We start from the raw sequence: 22,978 nt of genomic DNA on the forward strand, positions 1-22,978 counted from the left end.
ATCTTATAGTAATGCATTATCAATAATAAATCAATGTTCATGCATGAAAGCTGGCATGAATATATATATATATAGTGTTGAGACTCAAATTTCATGTTCCTTTCCAGTATTTTACAACCACATTTTTTATTTCCAAGCCTATGCTAATGAAGAGTGTTTGTAGCCAAAACACAGGATAGAATAAAATTTTATGATCTAAGTTTTGAGTTAGTGTAAGGTCATTGGATTTGGCAGCACAATTGTACTAACTTGTAGTTTGATACACAGCCTTTGTTCACAATCTTAGCCACTTGGGAATTTAATGCAATAACTATTAAGCTTTCAGATATTACAACCGAGTTGAATCCAATTAGTCTTAAACAAAATGTTGGTTTGCAATATACATCACCAAGATGCATCGCAATTAACTGCTCTGTATTGTTTCCTTAAGTATTCTCTATATGAGTAGCAAAGATCCTTGAGGCTAAAGTTACCTGAACTAATTGTTTGTGGTGTCTTGTATCTGGAGGTAATCTTAACTTGCTGTTGTGCCTTTATTAGCTCTCCAACCAAGAAAACCATGCCTAAACTGCAGCGAGGTTTATAATGCTCAGGGCTCATGACATGAACCATATTTCTTTACTTAGCTTGCATTCTCTTGCTTTTGGGGACATGCATTTCAAAAAATACATATAGCAACCTTAACTCTGAATTGATTTTCTTTGCAAGTTATATGCATAAAGCTCAGACCACAAAGATAAGGTGGAACTGTATGTTTTAATAGGCAAGTGTAAATTCTGATTTGTTTTTAAGCAACCCATGACTTCAAGTGCACAGCTGATGCCAGTCCTAATCATTTCCATGAGCTGTGGACAGGCATATCACTTCAAAGGTTGGGCTGTAAGTAAGTTCTGAAAGGGTACATCCAAAAGTCTCTTTTTTGACATTTTTTGCAGGTTGGCGAGCCGTGAAACAGGAAAAAAGTGTTCATGCATTAGGTGCTGCTTGCCCTCACTCAGAATTGACTTTCATTGACAAATCTGAATTTGATTTAATCTTATTACTTATTATTACTATTTATTTACACAGTCAGAAGGTGTTATTGACTGGTTTGTTTTATCCAAACATCGAGTCCTTCCCAAGGACCTGGGATGGCTGGATTTTTTGTCAATGTTGTTGCTGTTATAGATATCATTGCAGAATATAGGCTGTTCCCAGTAAAGTTGCTTTTTGTAATTGGCTGATGGTGATTTCTGTGGCCCCTATGGTGCGGAAGTGCTCTTCAAGGTCTTTTGGAACTGCACCCAGAGTGCCAATTACCACTGGGATTATTTTGGTCTTTTTCTGCCACAGCCTTTCAATTTCAATTTGTAGATCTTTGTATTTGGTGATTCTTTCTATTTCTTTTTCTTCTATTCTGCTATCCCCTGGTATTGCTGTGTCAATTATTTTAAGTTGAGAAGAAAGAAAAACAAGTTAAAATAATTGACATAGCAACATGTAGATATAACTACAGTTATATCTGGTGTATTGTGTGGCAGATGTTTGTTTGTTTGTAGTCGGAAGTCCCATAATATTTCTGCATCTTCATTTTCAACAACTTTTTCAATTGTATGGTCCCACCAATTTTTGGCTACAGGTAGCCTGTATTTTTTGCAGATGTTCCAGTGTACCATCCCTGCTACCTTGTCATGCCTTTGTTTGTAGTCAGTCTGTGCGATCTTTTTACAACAGCTGATTAGGTGGTCCACGGTTTCGTCTGCTTCTTTACAAAGGCGGCACTTGCTGTTTGTTGTTGACTTTTCTACTTTTGCTCTTATTGCATTTGTTCTTAGTGCCTGTTCTTGTGCAGCCAGTATTAAACCCTCTGTTTCTTTCTTCAAGTTGCCATTCTTAAGCCATTGCCAGGTCTTGGCGATGTCTGATTTTCCACTTATATTGTGCAAATATTGACCATGCAGTGGCTTATTTTTCCACTTTGCTGCTCGGTTCTTGACTTGTTCTTTCTTGTAGGCCTGCCTTGTTTCATTGGTGTTAAATAGTTTCTCGTTCTTGACCATTTGAAGTGCATCTTCTTCACTGTCCCTTATATATTCTTCAAGGCCTCTTTTCTCCTCCTCTACTGTTTGATGGACTTGCAGCATTCCTCTTCCACCTGAGCTGTGAGGGAGGTATAGCCTATCGACATCACTGCGGGGGTGCAGAGCATGATTGGTGGTCATGATTTTCCTGGTCTTACGATCTAGCGTCTCTAGCTCTGCCTGGGTCCAGTCTATTATTCCTGCAGTGTATCTGATAACAGGTATAGCCCAGGTGTTTATGGCTTGTATGGTGTTCCCGCCATTGAGTTTGGACTTGAGGATTTTTCTAACTCTCCTGATGTATTCACTTCCCATTTTTCTTTTAACTTCAGTGTCTGCGATGTTATCAGCCTGGAGAATGCCCAAGTATTTGTAATGTCCTTTCTCTTCAAGATTCTTGATGTTGCTTTCATTGGGCAGTTCTGTTCCTTCTGTTTTTGTTATTTTCCCTCTGTTCATTATTAATGCAGCACACTTGTCTAGTCCAAACTCCATTGCTATATCGCTACTGAATATACGGACAGTGTTTAGCAGTGATTTGATTTCTCTCTGGGACTTTCCATAAAACTATTATTATTAATAATTAATAATAATAATAATAATAATAATAATAATAATAATAATAATATATTATTATTAATTCAATTTCTATACCGCCCTTCCAAATATGGCTCAGGGCAATTTACACAAAAAATAATAAATAAATAAGATGGCTCCCTGTCCCCAAAGGGCTCACATTCTAAAAAGAAACATAGAACACAAACCAGCAACAGTCACTGGAGGTACTGTGCTGGGGGTGGATAGGGCCAGTTACTCTCCCTCTGCTAAATAAAGAGAATCACCACGGTAAAAGGTGCCTCTTTGCCCAGTTAGCAGGGGCTGCTAACTGGGGCTAACTATGAATGTCTATCTTTTTTGTTATGCAAATGTGATACACATTTAATTGTTACAAAGAAAATTATTCCCTTTCTCTTTTCTTGACATTTTCTCTGTTTTTCAGCACTTATAACTGATTTAAAAATCCATCTCAAAATTTAAAAAGGTGAGACCTGGAGGCCAAGGTACACAATGTCTAGATGTGATTCACTAGCCACTATAAAAAATAGATAAAACACTAATTTATCTCCCCCCCCCGCAAAAAAAAAATTAAAATGGGATAATGGGGGCAAGGAAATTAACTTTTCTTTCCTGTAGGAGAGACCAATAAGCCTTAAAACTATCCAGACTGGTTAAATTCCACTCAGGTGGCCACCCTAAGGAAGCACTGACAACCATAACAAAGCATTGCCCAGCTGCCCCAACCATTGGGGAGGGGCATAGCTTGCATCCAGAGGCGTAACTATAATAGGGCAAGGGGAGACAGTTGTCTGGGGGCCCACTGCCTCGAGGGGGCCTCTAGAGGCAAGTCACATGACTGACTCCCCCAGCCGCACACCCGCCCGGGCTTCCTTCAGTTGTATTCATCCTCTGAAACTGATGTGAGTGTTAAGACCGGGAGCGACCAGAACAGCATGTCTTTCTCTAATTTATATATATATATATATATATATATATATATATATATATATATATATATTTATTTATTTATATTTATATTTATATTTATATTTATATTTATATTTATATTTATATTTATATTTATATATGCATGCTTGCCTCATTTAAGATTTCTTTACTTCATGAGCTGTTTCAGTGTGTGTGGGTGGGCATTTTAAAATCTTGTCTCTGGGCTCACTCCAACCTTGCTACGCCCCTGCTTGCATCCATGAGGGGGAGCTCAGCAAACAAGTGAGGCCCAGCACCTCAGTGATGGCACCTGGAACAAGCTTTCCATGCATGCTTCTGAGAGCAGCTGCTCTAGCACATCAGTGCCATGTCCAAGGTGGCACCATCCTGATCAGGCTCTTTAGAAATGTGAATGCCTAGCACTGCTTTGGGAGCATAAGGAGATAAGGAGGAAGAACCTGACCAAGGGGGCCTTTTTCACCTTTAGTGGAAAAAGGTTGATGTGAACCCAACTGGACTGTTTCATTGCTTCCATTTTGTGCACCAAGAGCCTACAAACTGTGCTGATTCCTCACCAGCCTACTGGGATGACGTGGAATCCTGCAGGACCAGACTGTTTGGAGCAGTCTACACAGCTGCTTTCTTGCTGTGAGAGTGGGGGAGCTTCAGGAAAAAGGTAGCTCCCTTTTCCTAGCATCCTTCCCATGCTTCCTGTGGTGCACTCAAGCAGGAGCACAGCTAGCTATGATCTGGGCAGGCCCGTAGATTACAAGTGGTCATAAATGCATGATCTTTATGTCATAGGATGCGCTTGCATACACTTTAAAATATGAAAAGGCAGCTGTGTTATATAAGCCTTCACTGAGAACTGTTTTTCCCATTCCATGCTGAATGTAAAAGTGCATGTTTAGGCAATTATTATTTATGTGAGAGAGTGGAGGGATCTTCTAAAATTATTCTTTCTTTGATGTAGGAATAAGGGCTGTCCTGCAGTGATCAGGTTAACATGCCAAATGACCACAGCTTTGAAGATGAGTTGCATGTTTAATGCATACTGTGAGCCACTGACTTCATCGGATAAGAGTTTAGTAGAGCTGAATAGACTTAAAATGGATCATGAGCTCAGCACTGAAATGGATTGCTGTCTCCAGACAGAATTTTAAGAAGGGCATTTCTTATGTCTATCTTGGAACAGCAATAAAGTATCTTCATGTTAGATCTGCACCTGATCCTAAACATATTTATGAGAAAGGGAGACCTGCTGATTGGAATCAAGTGGGCTTAGGATACTGTAAGTAGGGGTGTGCAATTCGGATTTTCTGTGTTTCGATTTGTAACTGAATTGAAACAACCCTGATTCGATTTGGATCTGAATCTGACCCATCCGAATCACCCCAAATTCGATTCGGATCCGAATCGCGGCTGATCCGAATCGAATTGATTCAGGTTTCGGATCTGTCCTATTAATTTCCCCAGATTCCCAGCTTTCATTAAAAAAAAAAGCTAAGCTCTAGCCCTTACAGAAGTGGAGTTATGGAGCAAAATGTGTGGTCACTCTTTTTTAAGTGTTCAGATTCTTTGGTGTATAATAACTTTCACTCAATGAATCCTTATGAGGATTCATTACACACCTTCATTTCTTCTATTCATTTGGACTGACTTTTAGACAATGCCAATTGTCAACTGCCATGTGCCAACTACACTACACTCCCACCCACAAGGCAGGAATCCTCATAAGGATTCATTGAGTGAAAGTTATTATACACCAAAGAATCCAAACACTTGAAAAATAGTGACCACACATTTTGCTCCATAACTCCACTTCTATAAGGGCTAGAGCTTAGCTTTTTTTTTTTTAATGAAAGCTGGGAATCAGGTGAAATTAATAGGACAGATCCAAAACCCAAATCGATTCGAATCAAATCAGCTGCGATTCGATTTGTACCCGAATCTAGCCAATGGACCACAGGGGTGATTCGTTTTGTCTCCGAATCACCCAAATCAGCTAGATTCGGGTACAAATCGATTTGTATCTGAATCGATTCGCACATCCCTAACTGTAAGTCTTAGGATTCAAACACGGCCTGGTGAACAGACGTGAGAAAAACATGAATTGGCCTCCTGGTTGGCAATTGCCATCTACATTGGTAACATGCTAGTAAAAGTGCTGGGTAGGATGATGCCATCGGAGCCTGCACCCACCTCCCACATGATCATTTCCCCCTTCTGCAACCTAGCTTTTAGCTCACACATAGCAATAGCAATAGCACTTACATTTATATACCGCTCTATAGCCGGAGCTCTCTAAGCGGTTTACAATGATTTAGCATATTGCCCCCAACATTCTGGGTACTCATTTTACCGACCTCGGAAGGATGGAAGGCTGAGTCAACCTTGAGACCCTGGTCAGGATAGAACTTGTAACCTTCTGGTTACAGGGCGGCAGTTTTACCACTGTGCCACCAGGGGCTCTGGTGACCAAAAATCAGGAGTGTGCACAGCTCTCAAAGGTGGGCAGGGCAAGTGTCCATTTAACAGTCATGGGAACAAACCTTGTGATTGCCTAGTCCAGGGATTCTCTACGCTGGGTCCCTAGATGTTACTGGAATTCAACTCCCATAATCCCCAGCCCCAGTGGCCTTTGGTTGGGGTTTATGGCAGCTGAAGTCCAATAACATCTGGAGACCCAACGTTGATGGTCGAGGCATGTTTCAATAAGCAATTCTGTGCAATATGGCAGTACTTGTCTTGTCCCTCTAGCAGGGAGCCACCTGCAGTCTTGGCTGCATGAGACCTATGGCTGGAAATAGTTGTTTGTGGTGTGTACATGCTATGACTTTACAGGTATACATGGCTTGGTGGTTGTTATTGTTCCATTTAATATGTGGTTATTGTATTTGAACAGTAGCTAGTTGTTACTGTTATTGCCTGCATGTTTGTAGGACAGACATTTTTAGAATGTGTTGATACTTTTTTTTTTGGTGCACCACTAAAAATGCAAATGTGAATGGTCCAATGTCTTGAATTTAACAACTACATTATTCAGATGCCTTACAGTTTAGGAGATATGCAGTGTAATTCTGTGTATGGACTGAGATGGAAGTTTGAAACATTTACGCTCCAGGCCTTTTGCATCTCTGCAGGGCTATGTCCATTGTCTTTATGTTGTCCTAGCCCTGGGAAGAATGTAAGCCTATGATTGCACAATTTATATCTTACCTTGTAGCTGTTTGTTTTTTAACAATTGGATCTGTTCCTTTTTGTGCGAATCTTCTTGTCAAGCCTTGTAGAACGTTTACCGGTAATGCTTCCCCAGCTGAGTGAGTGAATTGTCCACATGCTCAAACAGGATACCTGAGAATGAATTTGGAATATAACTCAGCTCTCCTTGTCCCTTCACACGACTTCCTCACCTCACTTCCTGAATCTTTAATGGCTTATTGATATTCTCTTTTATTTTCATGAATGTACATAGCAGCAACCTAACTCCCAGAACATGCTTTCTGAGGAACCTTTCACTGTTTCATTGTCCTTTCAAGTCACCAAGAATAGCATCCGTTCAGATAATGTTGTGCTTCCATGCACATTCCTTAAGAGCCTTTTTGATAACTATCTCTGCAGAGCTGTGATAAATCACATATGCAGTACTCAAATACCTCAGTGGCAAAGATAAAAGAATTTCAGTTCATTGTTTTATATTAACATCGTCATGAAGCGAATGTAAAACCCTTTTTTGGTAATGAAGCTAAATTCTTTGCTTCTTGGTTTTAGAAAAAAGATGTAATCCTTGCCAATTGTAAATCCACATCCATGCCCTCAGTCTAGCACCTCATATATGCTCTCATGTGGATACAGAGGTCATCTGAGCTTAAGGTTTTTCCTCAGTGGAGGAAAATATTTTTGTGAGCATCTCGCTTCCTTTCCATGCAAAATATCCTTGTCTACGTCATGATTCCGTTTTCAGGCAGGAATCATTGAACTGATTTGATTGTCTTGTGAGGGGAAATAAAACCAATGGCAATCACAGCCACCCAGGTCCTGCCTAGAGTTTTGGATTGCGTGAAGAGGGGAGTTTCGGATGAATGCCCCTCACACATGATTAAAGGACATGCTGAGAATGTGTTGATGTGTTCTTCAAAGACATCAGAGGAGGTGCATTCTGAGTGCCACCCCCCCCCCAAATATTTATATACTACTTTTCAACAAACATTTCCAAAGCGGTTCACATAAAGAAAGAAAGAAAGAAAGAAAGAAAGAAAGAAAGAAAGAAAGAAAGAAAGAAAGAAAGATGGATCCCTGTCTCCAAAGGGCTAACAATCTAAAAGGAAACATAAGGCACCAGCCACAGTCACTGGAGGTATTGTGCTGGGGGTGGAGAGGGCCAGTTACTCTCCCCCTGCTAAATAAAGAGAATCACCATGTTAAAAAGGTGCCTCTTTGCCCAGTTAGCAGAGGTGACCACTTTCATCGCATGTAGGGGACCGTGTTCCCACTTACTTTTACAAACAAAATGTTAGATGATCAAAATGTTAGATGAACACAAAAAATCATTTGGATAACGTGTATGCTGACATAAACAATAAAACGCTATCTATTGCCATGTGGACATGGAGAAGTCTGATATTTGATGAACACGTATTCAAGGCTCTCTCAGGTACATTGCAGTAGTCACTCAGTTCTTTGGATTCTGGGGTTTCTAATTTTATCTTGTTGCTGCGTGCCCTCTGCCCCCAGCTTACCAGAGATTCTCTCTCTCTCTCTCTCTCTCTCTCTCTCTCTGGGTTATATACCACCCTTCCAAAAATAGCTTGGGGAACTTTACATTAAAATAAAACTAAAATCAATTAACTGTTAAAATCAAAAACTGTAAAAACATAAAACTATTATTAGAATAATTAAAATAGTTTTTTAAACCCTGGAAAACAAGGCCAAATCTTTACAGTTAAAAAAAACCCTGGAAGGCCAGGTCAAACAGATAGGTTTTAAGGGATCTCCTGAAGGCCAATAATGAACTCAGATTACGGATTTCTGCCAGGAGTGTATTCCACAGCCCAGGAGCAGCTACAGAGAAGGCCCGCCTCTGAGTCGCCACCAGACATGCTGATGGTAACTGAAGATGGACCTCCTCAGATGACCTTAACGTGTGGTGGGGATCATGCAGAAGAAGGCGCTCTCTAAAATAACTCGGACCTAAGCTGTTCAGGGCTTTTAAGGTAATAACCAGCACTTTGTATTATGTCCAGAAACTACATTTATATTATCTTATCTTATCTTAAGCACACTTCTATACCACCCAAAACTCACGTCTCTGGGTGGATTATAATAAGCAGACAAAAAGTTAAAACATTAGAAAAATAAATGAGTAAAAAAACCCAAAACATAAAATAGTAGTTAAAACAAAATAAATGGCATAGTAAAAGTTAAAACATTACAACAATTTAAAATTTTAAAACAACATTTTAAAATGATGATAAAACCATTAAAACAATCTTTAATAAAAGGCCTGGGTGAATAGGTGCATCTTTAAAGACTTTTTAAAAGTTGTCAGAGATGGGGAGGCTCTTATTTCAGCAGGGTGCACGTTCCAAAGCTCTGGGGCAGCAGCAGAGAGGGCTTGTTCCTGAGTAGACACCAGATGAGCCAGTGGCAACTGCAGACAGACCTCTCCTAATGATCTCAATGGGCAGTGGGGTTCATAATGAAGAAAACATCTATATATATAATTCTCCTGGGTGTGCCCAGGAAAAATGCGTCCCGGCAGCCCAGCTGATTGGCTGGGCTGCAGGGGGCACCTGATTGGTCCTGGTGGCACACCCAGGAGAATTATGCGAGGCGGCGGCGGCCATGGCCGGGGAGCCAGGCAGTCCTAGCTGCAGAGTTGGGGTGGGCTGGGCCCGGCCATGGAGGCGAGGTGGCGGGCCTGGCGGCGGCACCCTGGGGCCGGCCGCCGGAGGAAAGAGGAGCAGGTTGGGCCGGCGGAGGAAACAGGTTGGGCCGCAGGTTGGGCCGGTGGAGGTTGGGCTGGCGGAGGAAGCAGGTTGGGGCCGGCGGAGGAAACAGGAGCAGGTTGGGCTGGCGGGCGGAGCGCCGCCGCCGCCGCCAGGAGGAAAAGGGGTGTGTGGAGGGAGGAGGAGGCCATGGCCGGGGAGACATGCAGCAGGTGGGCCCGGACACGGGGGCAAGCGGCGGTGGAGGATTCAGCGGCCGCGCAGGCAAGCGGCGGCAGCAGCAGCGGGCCTGGCTGGTGGCCCCACAGGCATGGCCGAGGACGCCAGAGGTGGCAGGCGGGCCCGGCAGCCGTGGAGCCAAGCGGCGGCGGCAGGCCTGGCCGGCAGCAAACAAGAGGCAGCATTGGGGGGCATGGCCAAAGATTGCAAGAGGCACAGCCTGAGGGCAAGTGGCGGCGGAGGACCTGGCGGCCGTGGAGACAGCATCCGCGGGCATGTCTGGGAGGCCAAAGATTGCAAGGGGCCCGGCTGTAGGGGCAAGCGGGGACAGAGGAGACGGTTGACAGGCGAGACTCAGCTTAGTCTCCCACACTGTATCGGCGGGGGAGAAAACTGAAGGGCTGGTGGGGGGGGGGGAAGCCACGGAGAGCCAGACTGTGAGGAGAAGCAAACACCAGATCTCTCCCCCCGCCCTGCCCAAGTACTACCTTGAAAAACATCGGTCCAACAGTAGCCACACTCAACACTAAAAACAAAAACAAAACCCCCAAGGACTTCTAGGGCAAACACAGGGGTAAGAGCTAGGGAGGAGAAAGATGTTCTGTGTGATTCCATAAAAACATTCAAAGAAACAAACACAAAAACCTGGGGGCTTTTAGAGACAACACTGGGGAAAGAGGTGAGGGAGATGGCAGGCGAGACAGAGGGGCAGAAGGCGGGGAGATGGCAGGCGAGACAGTGGGGCAGAAGGCGGGGAGATGGCAGGCGGGACAGTGGGGCAGAAGGCAGGGAGATGGCAGGCGGGACAGTGGGGCAGAAGGTGGGGAGATGGCAGGCGGGACAGTGGGGCAGAAGGTGGGGAGATGGCAGGCGGGACAGTGGGGCAGAAGGCGGGGAGATGGCAGGCGGGACAGTGGGGCAGAAGGCGGGGAGATGGCAGGCGGGACAGTGGGGCAGAAGGCAGGGAGATGGCAGGCGGGACAGTGGGGCAGAAGGTGGGGAGATGGCAGGCGGGACAGTGGGGCAGAAGGCGGGGAGATGGCAGGCCGGGCAGAGGGGCAGAAGGCGAAATTCTCACAACCAGCCAAATTCTCACAACACAACTCCAAAAAGTAAGTAAACTACCGCACAGAAGCTCTGTGCGGGTTCAGCTAGTTCTCTTAAATACCTGTAGTTGTTCAACTCTGAGGGATCTAAGGCAGGCTTCTTCAGAAGCGGTCTAATAATTGCCTTCTTAAGACAAGGAGGCATCCTGCCCTCCCTCAGAGATGGAGGGGATGTATCTTTATCATCAGCAATTTCTCCCTCACCACCTTGCCCTTGGAGGATAGGAAGAAGAGGAGCCTCCACTGCATCCTCACCATTCACTGCTGAGGATGGGAAAACAAGCTGCTGTACATGTTTCTTGGGCAATTATGATGCAGAAGGCTTTGGAACTTTCATTGGCCTATGGGAAGAGAGGAGAAGGAGTGTCTGCCATGCTAGTCTCTTGGTCAAGACCCACTGTAGTGGTTACAGCACTGGACTATCCCCAAGTTCTTCCTTCTTCTGCCCTTCCCATTGGCCATCAGAATATCCCCCAGGGGCCCCATAAAACTGCAGCGGCCTCTGTCCCAATGACTGAAGGGTGTGCCAGGCAAAGGCAGGAGCTGTGTGAGTCTGTTGGTCAACACACATCACCACTTCTTTTGGATTCTGAGGTGGGTACTGGAGGTCCAGGAATTGATCAGGCAGGTCTTCCGATTGGCATGAGCCCTCAGCTAGTGTCTGACCTAGTAATCCTCTGATGCTGTCCTGGAATTTAGAGAAAAAACATGGCTTTTCATGATGGGGGAAAGAGGGTCCACATTACAAGATTTTACTAAGCCCTGATAAACTGCACTTGGGCATTGCATGTGTGTACACATATGTTTGTACACACACACACACACACACACACACACACACACACACACTCTCACTCACTCACAGAGCTCCTGGAAAATTGTAGAAGACTGTTCTTAATATAAAGGCAAATTGCTTAATTTCATTTGGGTGCTTATCTGATTGGAAAAACTGCTGCCCACCTCCTCCTCCAACAACAACAATTTATACACAGCTTTTCAACAAAAGTGCTCAAAGCAATTTACATCAAAAACTAAATAATAAAGAACTTTCTCTCATAAAATATACTATACAGTATAGTCTTTAGAATTCAATTCAAGATGGTTATATGTGCATTATGAGAGAATGTTCCTTCTTTATCTTTCTATGTAAAATGCTTTGAGCACTATATGTATACACACAATATAGATATCACAGTATCTATCAGTCTTCCAATAGCGAAGTGTGTGATTTCCAAACTGCACTATGTATACCTCCTTTCCTTAATGTTGTAAACGTATCTGTTAGATTTCACATGAAAAGTGGTCCTCCTGAAGACAATCTTGAAACTGGAGTCTCGGAGACAGCAGGCAATGTTTGCAAGCTGTGCAAGGTCCAGTCAAGGCACTCAAAGCAAAACATTGTGTTCCAAAGGAGAGCACTTCATGCTGATCACTTCTGAACTGGACTCCCACCACCACCATCACTTCAGTTACGTCTACAGATTGTAACAGAAAAGCTCACACACAACAAAACTTAAAAGAACAATGATCAAGCCTTCCTGCCTTAAGAATGAGAGGAGAGACATTTTAATTTGCAAAACCACATTATTACACTATTGTTGTCCATACATGTACTGGTATAGCTAGAGAGCTACCTCTCACACCACTAAAATTCAAGGCTGGTATAAGAATCTAATGACACTGCACTGATAAGGTGTTGCTGTGTTAAGCCATTGCTAAGGATCAGGGGACCTTCAGTACATGGGGGGGGGCGCACTGAAGAGGGAAGGAGGATACCACGATAGGAACCATTAACAGAGGCACTTCTTCACTCACCATTTCCAGATATTGCCCCCTTCCCCTGCAGCTCCCTGTGTTGATAATTCCATGCAACTATCAACAGTCCCTGACCCTTAGCAATGGCTTTGTCATGGCTCTGCACTGATGCAGATAAAGCCAGTGGTATTCTGGATGCTACCAAATGTGCCCCCCAAGTGGTCACATTGGATGTTACAACCTGCTACTCAGTGTGATTCCACATACCTGAAATTTGCCCCACCCTGAATAAACTTTATCTTCTCATAGTTCACCAGGATAGGAACAATCTCAGATTGTACCATGTGTGGATGCAGATGCAACCCCGCCCTGCCACCCCCCATACATTCAGTAAATGTATACTGTCATGTCAAAAAAGAATAGAAGATACTTAGCCTGGTCACAACACTTTAGACACAGAGTTATGACTGAAAGAATAATGACTGGGAGAGAGCAACTTCTTTTTGTATACTGGTATAAGACTACATCTGAGACCCTCATATGGGTGGCAATGTGTATTGAAATCGCTGCTTTTGTCAGCAGTAATCGGGAAATGGTTTGGCCTCTTTTATTTTGTCAGAATGCCCCTCCCAAGGCCTCGTGCAGCAGGGAGGGTGATTTGTCCCAGCCCTGCCTCTGCACGAGCCCAAGAGACTGCCCATTGATGGGCTTGTATTGAAGGGGCGGGGTTTGAGCGGCAGCTACTGCTGCTCCCCGCCCCAAACTTTGAGTTGAAAACAGGCTTTCCCCTCCCTCCCGTCTCTAGGCGCAGAGCGGGCTTATGCCGGCCGTCCTTTTGGGGGCCGAGTAGGAATTTTTGGCCTCACAAGATTGGCTTGTGTTGGGGGGTTTTCCGCCTACTTCGCCCTGCTTACCTGGTTTCTAGTTAGTTCATGGTCACAACGGGGCAGGGGCAGTGCGAGCTGGGTTGTCGGGAATTGGGACTGAACATCGGTGAGCACCCTTGGTAATTTAATTTGGTGGATTGGTCAAACACTCCCTTGTGGTTTTTGTGGCCCAGGGATGCTGGTTGGCCATGAGACTTGCTTCAGGACTTCGCAAATCTTAGGGCTCAGCAGTCCGGGAGCTGCAAAGGACTGGAAGTGTCCAGACCCCTGTGGGGTTGACTATGAAGGGATAGGAGCAGCTCACTTACCTGCTTCTTTTCTGAGTCAGGGTGTGTTGCCCAATTAGGACACGGGCTAGGACTGTGAAGTCTGAACCTGGTCTTTGTTATGCCCACACTGTCAAGGGGGGTGGAGCGTTTCCCTCCTTCTGTCTGCTACTCAACTAATTAATTTCAATAAAGTTGTGGCCCATTATCCCAACACTTGGTGTCTGTGTCTTCTTGGGCTTGGGTCTGGGGACAAGGAATGGCGGTGACTTTAATGCACGTGCCATGTTCACCATTGTGGTGAAACGTGTACATTTTTACACAGTTTGCAGATGGAAGGAAATAGTTATATCAAATGTACCAAAAAACTGTGCGTGTCCAAATTAATTTTTCTACATAATTGAGTGTGCCAACAAGGTGCTTTGCTAGCAATGAACTTTCCTCACAGACCATTCGCCTAGCAATGCACATCATCGAGCATCCAGTCCTTAGCCAAGACCATCTCTCCCATTGCAGCAGGAGCTGCATAATGGATATAGTATGAGGTCCTTGACAAAAAGCATAAGAACCTGGCAATCTCCTTATGTTAGTAACCAAGTGGGAAGCTATAGACTAAAACAGGAGTAGGCAACCTATGCCCCAGGAGAGGAGAGCTGGTCTTGTGGTAGCAAGCATGACTTGTCCCCATAGCTAAGCAGGGTCAGCCCTGGTTGCATATCAATGGGAGACTTGATGTGTGAGCACTGCAAGATATTCCCCTCAGAGCAGAAGATTCCAAGTTCCCTCCCTGGCTTCTCCAAGATAGGGCTGAGAGAGATTCCTGCCTGCAACCTTGGAGAAACCACTGCCAGTCTGTGAATACTGAGCTAGATAGACCAATGGTCTGACTCGGTATATGGCAGTTTCCTATGTTCCTATGTTCCTAAGTAGCACACAAAATGATTTTGAGTGGCACTCACACTGCTAGTCCAGTTAATGGCATGAAAGGGAAAAAAGAGAGAGAGTCATTTACTTATCCTGCAAAGGTACTGTATTCTTTGACTCAGCTCTGGGGGTGGTTTTCAGGGCAGTATGATGAAACTGGGTAGGGAGGAGAGAAGGGCAACCCCTTGCAGGGAACCCTCTGATCATGTGGGTCCTCTGTGGGGTGTTGCCTTGCTCACAGCCCCTCTAAATCACCACCCGAGCCAAATCAGAGATAATGTTAAAATGTATTACTAGCATGCGAAGACTTGGCTCACCACTTCTGAAAGCTTGCCAACCCTTGCTCTAAAGCATTGTAAGAATGTGTCAACTCGGGCCTCAAGAATATCCTATCTTTCGGTGGGGTTGATGCAAAATGCTATGCATTGGTAGTGGGGAGATGTACTGCAACCCTATGAAATGAAAAGAATATTTATGAGTTCAGCCTACTGCTTACAGCATGTTGCAAAAATATGGCAATAAAGATAAGCAAAGGACTAATCCAGGATGGTGCAATAGCTCTTATCATCCACACTAGTAAATGTCTAATGTTCCTCTCATTTTAACCACATTTATTTTCACATAAATTCCTTTACCTTGTAATTGCTTCATAAAAGAAATGACTAATTGATGGAGATATTTGTTCTCCCCTTGGAAGCTAGTCGTTTTGTCAACTGCAGATACATTGCATAAACCAGCTGATGAGTCTTTTGTTTACAATGATGGACAGGAAGTAGTTAGAGTAATAAAATTCTACAAACTGGTCTTACTCCCTCCTTCGCTAAATCACCCAAATGTTCTCAATATGTGCAAATATTTTTCACATGAATTCACTGCATCACATTGTTGTTCTGATCTATACCAGATATTTGGCTGCTGGAGCAAGATGAGAATATAGAAGTGTATATGTGAAAATCATGCATCCTGTCTTCCTCCACGAACAACGGTGTGCAACCGATTCTAAAAATATGTGGGATCTGGTCAGATCCATCGCTTCATTTTTATGAGCAGGTTTGGGAAACTGTTCTCAGCTTCAAGATGAGGGACGAAATACTGTGCTTTGTGCTTCTACCTTTGAGCAGTGCAAGTTGATAGTAGCAGTAGCAAGTTAGGTTCACATACAGAGGTACTTGCAGATGACATCTATCTATCTATCTATCTATCTATCTGTCTGTCTGTCTGTTTATCTATTTTCTGCGCAAAATATCTGTATACTGCCCATATTTGTATACCATCCATTACGTCTTTGGAAACTGAAATCTCCAAGTGCTATATTAGTAGTACTTGGAATAAACATGTGGTTTTTAAAGGGTATCATGCTCTAATTCAGGATTAGGTGACCTTGGCAATCCAATAAATTGTGGCTGAGGATGATGGTAGTTGTAATTCAGCAACAGCGAGGGTTGCCTACCCCTGCTCTAGTTTATCATGTATCCTTCAGTAATGTATTCTTTGTCAGTTGTATCCAGCAAAGTAAGCTCTGACCCCCCAAAGCTTATGACAAAGTAAAGATGACTGAGCAGCATCCAGACAAAGTTATTCAATAGTTCTGCTCAGGAATTATCCTATAGGACTACTTAATTCCAGTGGGACTTCTCAGGAGTAATTTAGTCACATCACATGCCTTCAGATAATGAGGCGATTCTCACAATCAGGCGGAATTGGGCTAAGGGAGCCTAGCCTGATTTTGCCCACGCATGAGAACCACGGGGTTCGCAGCTGAGCCCAGTCTCACCAAAGTGGGTAACCTGCTAGGGTGACCCTCCCCTAAGCCGAGGTTAGTGGAGTGAACGCTCCACTAACCCGGGCTTCCAGATCATGTGTTGCCGCAGCGCGGCTTTGGGCCATGGCAACTCATGAGTAGACCTAAAAAGCAGCCTCCCAGCTCAGTGGGTTTCCGATCTGCACAGCCCCCATCAGCTCCGTGACAGAGCTGGCAGTTGTGTGGGCGGCTGATCCCTCCACCCAGGGCTCTGCGGGCGCTCGTCTGTCATTGTCTAACTCCATCTGGCATTTCCCACTTCCCACCCAGAACATGATTTGAGAGCACATGATGAACCACCTTGCTGAAGCTAAGCAGGTCTGGTTCTTGCCAGTGCCTGGCTGATTGCCTAGGGACGACTGCATCTATGCTACCTTGATTTCCATGATAGAAGGAAGTCAGGAGAGGAATGACAACAGAGAGAGAGAGATTGGTCAGCTATCAAACAGCTCGAACAGTTGAATTTACAGATTGTCCAGGAAAGGTTCATCGTTATCATAGGGAAAACAGAGGGCAACACCAGAAACTGAGCCAAAAAACAAAATAGTGCATAGGTGCAGAAAAATGTATTACAAAATCCCAAGGGGAAAGACTTAAAAAAATGTCAGTGCTCCAAAGAGATACTTCTTACTTTAGCAATCAAATCTTGTTGGACCACTGATAGTCTTCTGAGTATTTTCTGTCTCGATAATGCATTGGGGTTTTGTAATGAACACATTTTTCTGCAGCTGCCCACTATCGTTATTGTTATTATCTTTATATATAATTCTCTTAAATGTCCCCGTTGCTAATCCCATGTGTGGCAGCTCTTGCGAAAGTTTGCAAGCAGCTGCCAGGGGATAAGCGACGGGGATGGGGGGAGAAATAGCCATGGCGGCTGGCGGAGCTGCACCTGCTGGTGGAGCTGCGCTGGCAGGAGGTGGCGGCCAGCCAGTGGAGCCGTGCTGGTGGGCAAAGCCACACTGGCAGGAGGAGGTGGCCGGCTGGTGGGCAAAGCCACGTCGGAGGGAGGAGGAGGAGGCCAGCCAGCGGAGCCACGCCAGCAGGAGGAGCCAAGGAGGCAGCCAGCTGACTGGAGGAAGTGGTGGCGGGCTGGCAGGTGGGTGGGTGGGAAGTTAGGCACTGGCAGGCGGCCAGCAAAAAAACCCAACAGCAGCGGCGGCAAGTGAGAGAAAACGCCTGAGCCAATTAGAGGTGCAGATGATCTGCACCCAGCCCAGTTACTTGTTGTTGTTGGTGGTGGTGGTTGTAGTTATATTTTGGTTCTTAGTTATCTTGGGTGAGCTAGAATAGATAATGCCCAAGGACCAGCTATCTTGTATTAGGATGACTGCAGGCTCTCAGGCTGAAGAATTATTCTCCTGCTTTGCAATGAAAGGTTTGGGGTTTGTTTTTTTGTTTTTGCTGCTTCCACAGCTTCCCCACCCAGAGCGCTGACGAACAAAAGAATTACGTTTCCCATGCTTCAGAATGTATGCAAAGGAAGGGACAGCGTGCACCTTGTTATGCATGGCATATCCACAACTAGCCACAGAGCTGTCAGGTTCCAAACATTGCATGGCGGAAAATGAAACTCTTCTGCACTCTTTCCAGCTCTTGCACTGTGGCTGTGCCTCTGCATAATCTTTACTCACATTAACTCATGTGTATAATGTTACACAGATGCCTAAAATATGTGTAGGATTGCAGCCTGATTGCCTGACAGAGCATTTCCTGCATAATTTAAAATGTGAGGGAGGACAAAACAACAAAACCGAAGATAGATAAAGGTGAGTGTGAACACCAGTGCTGTGTGCGCACAAGATGCGAGGTTCACACTGCAGTAACGTGGGCAGTGTCCAAATGGTGTCTTGCCTTATCACCATCCTGAAGTAAGTATATTTTATGGACTGCACTTCCCCCACCCCAACCCCCACCACTGTTTTATATACAGCATTTGAAGGCTATCTCAGGATTTCAATGAGAAATTTCAGTGTTTTTATTAAGTTCATATGGAAAGCATAACTTTACATTCCTGCATGTTTACTGTACTTTCCATAACACTCCGGCTGTCAGGGGGGAAAAAAAACCCAGCAGAGCCAGAGCAAAGCATTTAAGATAAAAGAACGAACCCTCTGTGGATGTCGCCAAAGCCATGGGATTCCTCTGTGAACCACTTGCCTCCTGGGAACGGAGAGCTCATGTTTGCATCCACTCTGCCTGCGACCAAAGCAAACACACCGCTCTGTTTTGAACTCCTTCTGTTGACTATGGGTCTGCTTTATCCATGTGCTAGGACTCTATCAAGTGAAGGGAATGTTGCCGACAGGAGCAAACCATGTGCTGGCTGTACCACAGACAGCCAGGAAGTCCCTCATCCAAATCTCACCTCAGTAAACAATTCAGTGGGAAAGCCACTCTCTTTCAGCCTCAATCTTCCCTCTGCAATTTAGGAATAATAATACTTAATAATGATAACATTGTCTTTCCTGATAGATCTGTTATGAGGCTTCTTAAAGATAATATGCTGTAATTGTAAGGTAATGGAAGTAATACCAAGTGCACTGAACACTGAGATTGTGATGTAGTCCCTGCTAACTGGGCAAAGTGACATCTTTTGTCATGGTGATTTTCTTATGTTTAGCAAGGTCCCAGCACAGTGTCCATCCAGTGGTTTTTGCTGGGGTCTACAGGTGTATGTGTGAAAGAGGGGGAGTTTTAGACTGTGAGCTCTTTGGGAACACGGAACCATCTTATAATTCTTTTTCTCTGTAAACTGTTTTGAGAACCTTTTTGTTTGTTTGCAGCGATAGCTGCATCCATGAAAAGAACTGCAGTTCCTACAATCCACTCTTCGGGACCTTAAAGTGGGGGGTGGCAGAGGAAATCCCTTTTAAAACAGAAGCTGTGGCAAGAAGCAAGTGGCTAGGCAGCTGGCTCCAGCCTCCAGAAAAAGACATTGTGCTGGTCCAAGCAAGGGAGGGGAACAGGAAGGGGGAGAGAGACACAGAAAGGGAGGAAAATGGGGAGAGGGCAGTTGGGGAGGAGGGGAGTGGCCTGACAAAATGTTGGGAAAATGTTGAGTCCAATCCAATCTGACTTTGTCAGTTGCCGGGGGGTGGGGGGGGACAGCTTGTTGGCTCTCCTGACAATTTCTCGGTCAGATAAGATCAAACTTTTTTTTGCCATGCACCCTGACTTATGAAAACATGTTTGTAAATGTTAATGCTTTGTCACTTGACCTAAAATATGTTTGTTTTGCCAAGACCTAATTCATATGATTTTGACACAAAGGTGAATTCGATATCCCCATTGCTCATTCAAGATTCTGATGAGCTGTATTGCCAACAGTTGGAAACATGTTATTTATTACATTTATCATCTACCAAGGAGCTCTGGATGGCATACATGGTTCCTCTCGGCCCACCTCTATCATTGTCATAACAGTGCTCCCGGCCCACCTCTATCATCGACATAATAGTGCTGTGAGGGTAAGATGTAATGACTGGCCCAAGGGCACCCAGTCAGCTTCATGGCTGAGTGGGGACTTCAATATGGGTCTCCCCAGTCCGAGTCTGACATTACACCGCATTGGCTCTTGCTGTCATTGTATAACTACATGCAGCCTGATGCATCTGTGGATCTGTTATTACAATACACGTTTCTAGAGCTGTCTTGACTTCTTATTTTAATTACCTGAAATGATAATCACAGATTAAGAAGAGTATCACAAGCAAAGCAATAGGTTTCCAACAGTTTTCATGTGACAACTTGATTGTGTAAAATGTCTTTCATGTGACATTTGAATCATGGGAATGCCGTGCTCAGAGTCAAATTTAGTTCAGCTTTTTCTGTCATAAGTACTGTACCCCTTCTGTTTGGTCACATGCACTGCCCAGAGAGCTCTTTTGCAGACAAGTAAATTGGTAGATGTTCTTCATTTAAGCATCCAACACAAAAAGCAATAGCAGTTATCTATAGCCCCTTAAATTCATACAGAATATACAGGAAACCTCCAAAACAAAGATGCCATTTCCTGAGTTTTCTTCCTTTGCTAATTTCCATGTTATTGTTCATGCCTTTCTAATCAGCAAAAATATTTTATAAAAGTCAAATGTACCTCAATCAGGAAGGAAGTAATCTGACCCGTTTCAATGTTCTGTGACAATTAGGTGTTTGCTAGTTGGGAGTTTACGGTCTTGTATAAAATGAAGTTCATCTGTGATGTAAATACTATTTATTGTTCCTAAAGAAGCAAGGTTTACCAAGTCTACTCCACAAAAATGAAAAGGGAAAAAAATAGCAAACATGGAGACCTGAAGGTTTAAAAGAGAATGCAAAATCTGCATTTTAAAATTTGTTATCATCTCTGTAAAATGAGCTTCAAATTTAAGTTACTGTCCTTTTCTCTGCAATAATAATCTCTTCAATTTTACAAGCTCTGTATTATTTTTACGTAAAAAAACACTATAAAGTTCATGTTTTATTGTTCCTTGCAGTTATATAAATTACTTTTGGCCAACATAAATGTAATTCCTACTGTGTGAACTGGGAACCTTGAATGTTGGTTTTCCTCAAGTTATAAACAATGTGAAGATATGTTATACTGGGTCACAATTTTCCGCTGCACAGCAAAATATATAACTCACTTTTAATAACAAAACTGCATATATCATTAAAGTTTCCTACTCCATGGAGCACATATTATATTACGCTGCACAGCAAGGGATATCCTTTCCCTATACCACAATTTCTCCAATATTGTTTGACTCAATGAGAAATATTTCACTGATTCATTAGCAAAACAGCTGTCATTTTGAAAAATTATTCAGATTGGTCTGTATTTTCATTAGCAGTATTGAATTCTTCACAAGTTAATTTTTATAGCTCCAATATCACCGCAAATGTTTTTTGTATAACTTGCTTGATTATATACAAAATCAGGCCACCGACAGTATTTGGAAGCAAACAAATTGTAACTGGTGGGAATCAAACCCAAAGGCGAGCAAGAGTATGGAATTATTCTCTACTGCCCTCTTTCATTTGCTTGTTTTTTCACAGGCTTCACAGCATCTGCAGCAAGCCTAAATTTTCTGTTTCGCACTTGGATTTGCACATTAGGTGTCACATATGCCTCGCAAATGCGATACCTAATGAATCACCCATGTGTTTTCTGGGCATACATACTATCAGAATGGGAGTATGGTGCAGTTCATCACTCCCAAAATGTTGCGGAGCGGACCTTATGCCTCACGGCTGTGCCTTTCACTCATTCTCTTCCATGCATACAGTGAGTGTGTGGAGGGGACTTCGCCTGCCCACCTGCCTATCTGTGCCTTTGGAGGCACATGTGAAAGGGGAGCTTATGTGCGTACAGCTGTACTTGTGCAGGCTTGCAATCAGGAGGACAAATCAATGCCATGCATTGCATTGGTTTATGAGCCGCCTCTTTACTAGTAAGGCAGGATGTGAATCTTTTAAAATAAATCAGAATAAAATGAAGAAGTGTTTTGTTTTGTTTTCCTTCTCCCTCTTTCTCTTTCCTCCCAGATTTATTGAACAGGAAATGTTATACAGGGACAGATGGATGGATGTGCTGAATTTAAAAGAGGGAATATGTTTAAAGAAAGCAAAAACAATACATACATTCATTTCTTATCGATATTTATAGCAATACAATGATAATATCAAAAGAGTCAGTATCTCACTGCGGTGGGCTTCTTATGGATATAGCGTCCGGATATTGCGTTTTATAGGTCACCCAGGAGGCTTTACAGGTGGGACTTTTACCCCGAATCTCCTTCAGAAGAGAGTGTGTGTGTTCACACACCAGTCAATCTTACCCCGAAGTCCCTTCGAGATCCTTCACACATATACATTGGGCTTTGAGATGCGAATTCTAGCTTATCTCGACATATTTCCGGGTTTTAAAATGCTGGTTTTAAGCTACTTTTTCTGAAAACACCAGAGCAAATATGGAAAGGCACTGATATAGAATCATTAGCATGATAAGAAGGATGCTCTCTTTAGAAAGGCAGATATATCTCTTTAGGAAGCTCCCCCTCCCCCGCCCATCGGCTAGAAGGGAAACACAGATGCATGCCATGTGAACTTGTATCATAACAAAACCCGAGAGCAGAGGGGAGAGGCTGCTTCCCTCAATGCCGCGAATGTAGTTCGAAGTGGCTTCACTCAACATTTATCCCGAAGCATGAAGCCATGTATGGATAACTCCCAGGCATTTTGCTACCCTTGACAAAACTGAACTTGGGCTTAGTGGTCCCTCCTGGACCTATCCTACTTGATCCTGTATAGGTGTGATATCTCAACAGATCACAACTATACCCAGGCTTGTTAGTCTTCTGTTGAGATTATTAACCCTCAGTTTGATTCGTCACCTCTATCCCATTCTGCTCCCCAATATTATCTGCTGCTTCTTGTAACCGCCTGCCTTACCTAACATACCCTCTGACCCTGGGGCCCTTTACATCCTCCCCTTCCACGTCCTACTGGATCTGGGGCCTCTT

At 43.9% G+C, this 22,978-nt stretch overlaps 1 long non-coding RNA gene across 2 annotated transcripts in view; it reads right to left on the reverse strand.

Annotated features, from left to right (window-relative positions):
* Positions 1–11,091, reverse strand: part of LOC128339939 (uncharacterized) — an 84,118-nt gene extending 73,027 nt beyond the window's left edge. For both annotated transcript variants that reach the window (XR_008313346.1, XR_008313345.1), the window contains exons 1-2: positions 10,902–11,091; positions 6,786–6,920 (exon numbers count right to left, since the gene is read on the reverse strand). This is a non-coding gene — a long non-coding RNA (uncharacterized LOC128339939). The remainder of the gene's footprint in view (positions 1–6,785; positions 6,921–10,901) is intronic.
* Positions 11,092–22,978: the final 11,887 nt, after the last annotated feature.

This window comes from Hemicordylus capensis, chromosome 1, assembly GCF_027244095.1.
Source record: "Hemicordylus capensis ecotype Gifberg chromosome 1, rHemCap1.1.pri, whole genome shotgun sequence".
Classification (NCBI taxonomy): domain Eukaryota; kingdom Metazoa; phylum Chordata; class Lepidosauria; order Squamata; family Cordylidae; genus Hemicordylus; species Hemicordylus capensis.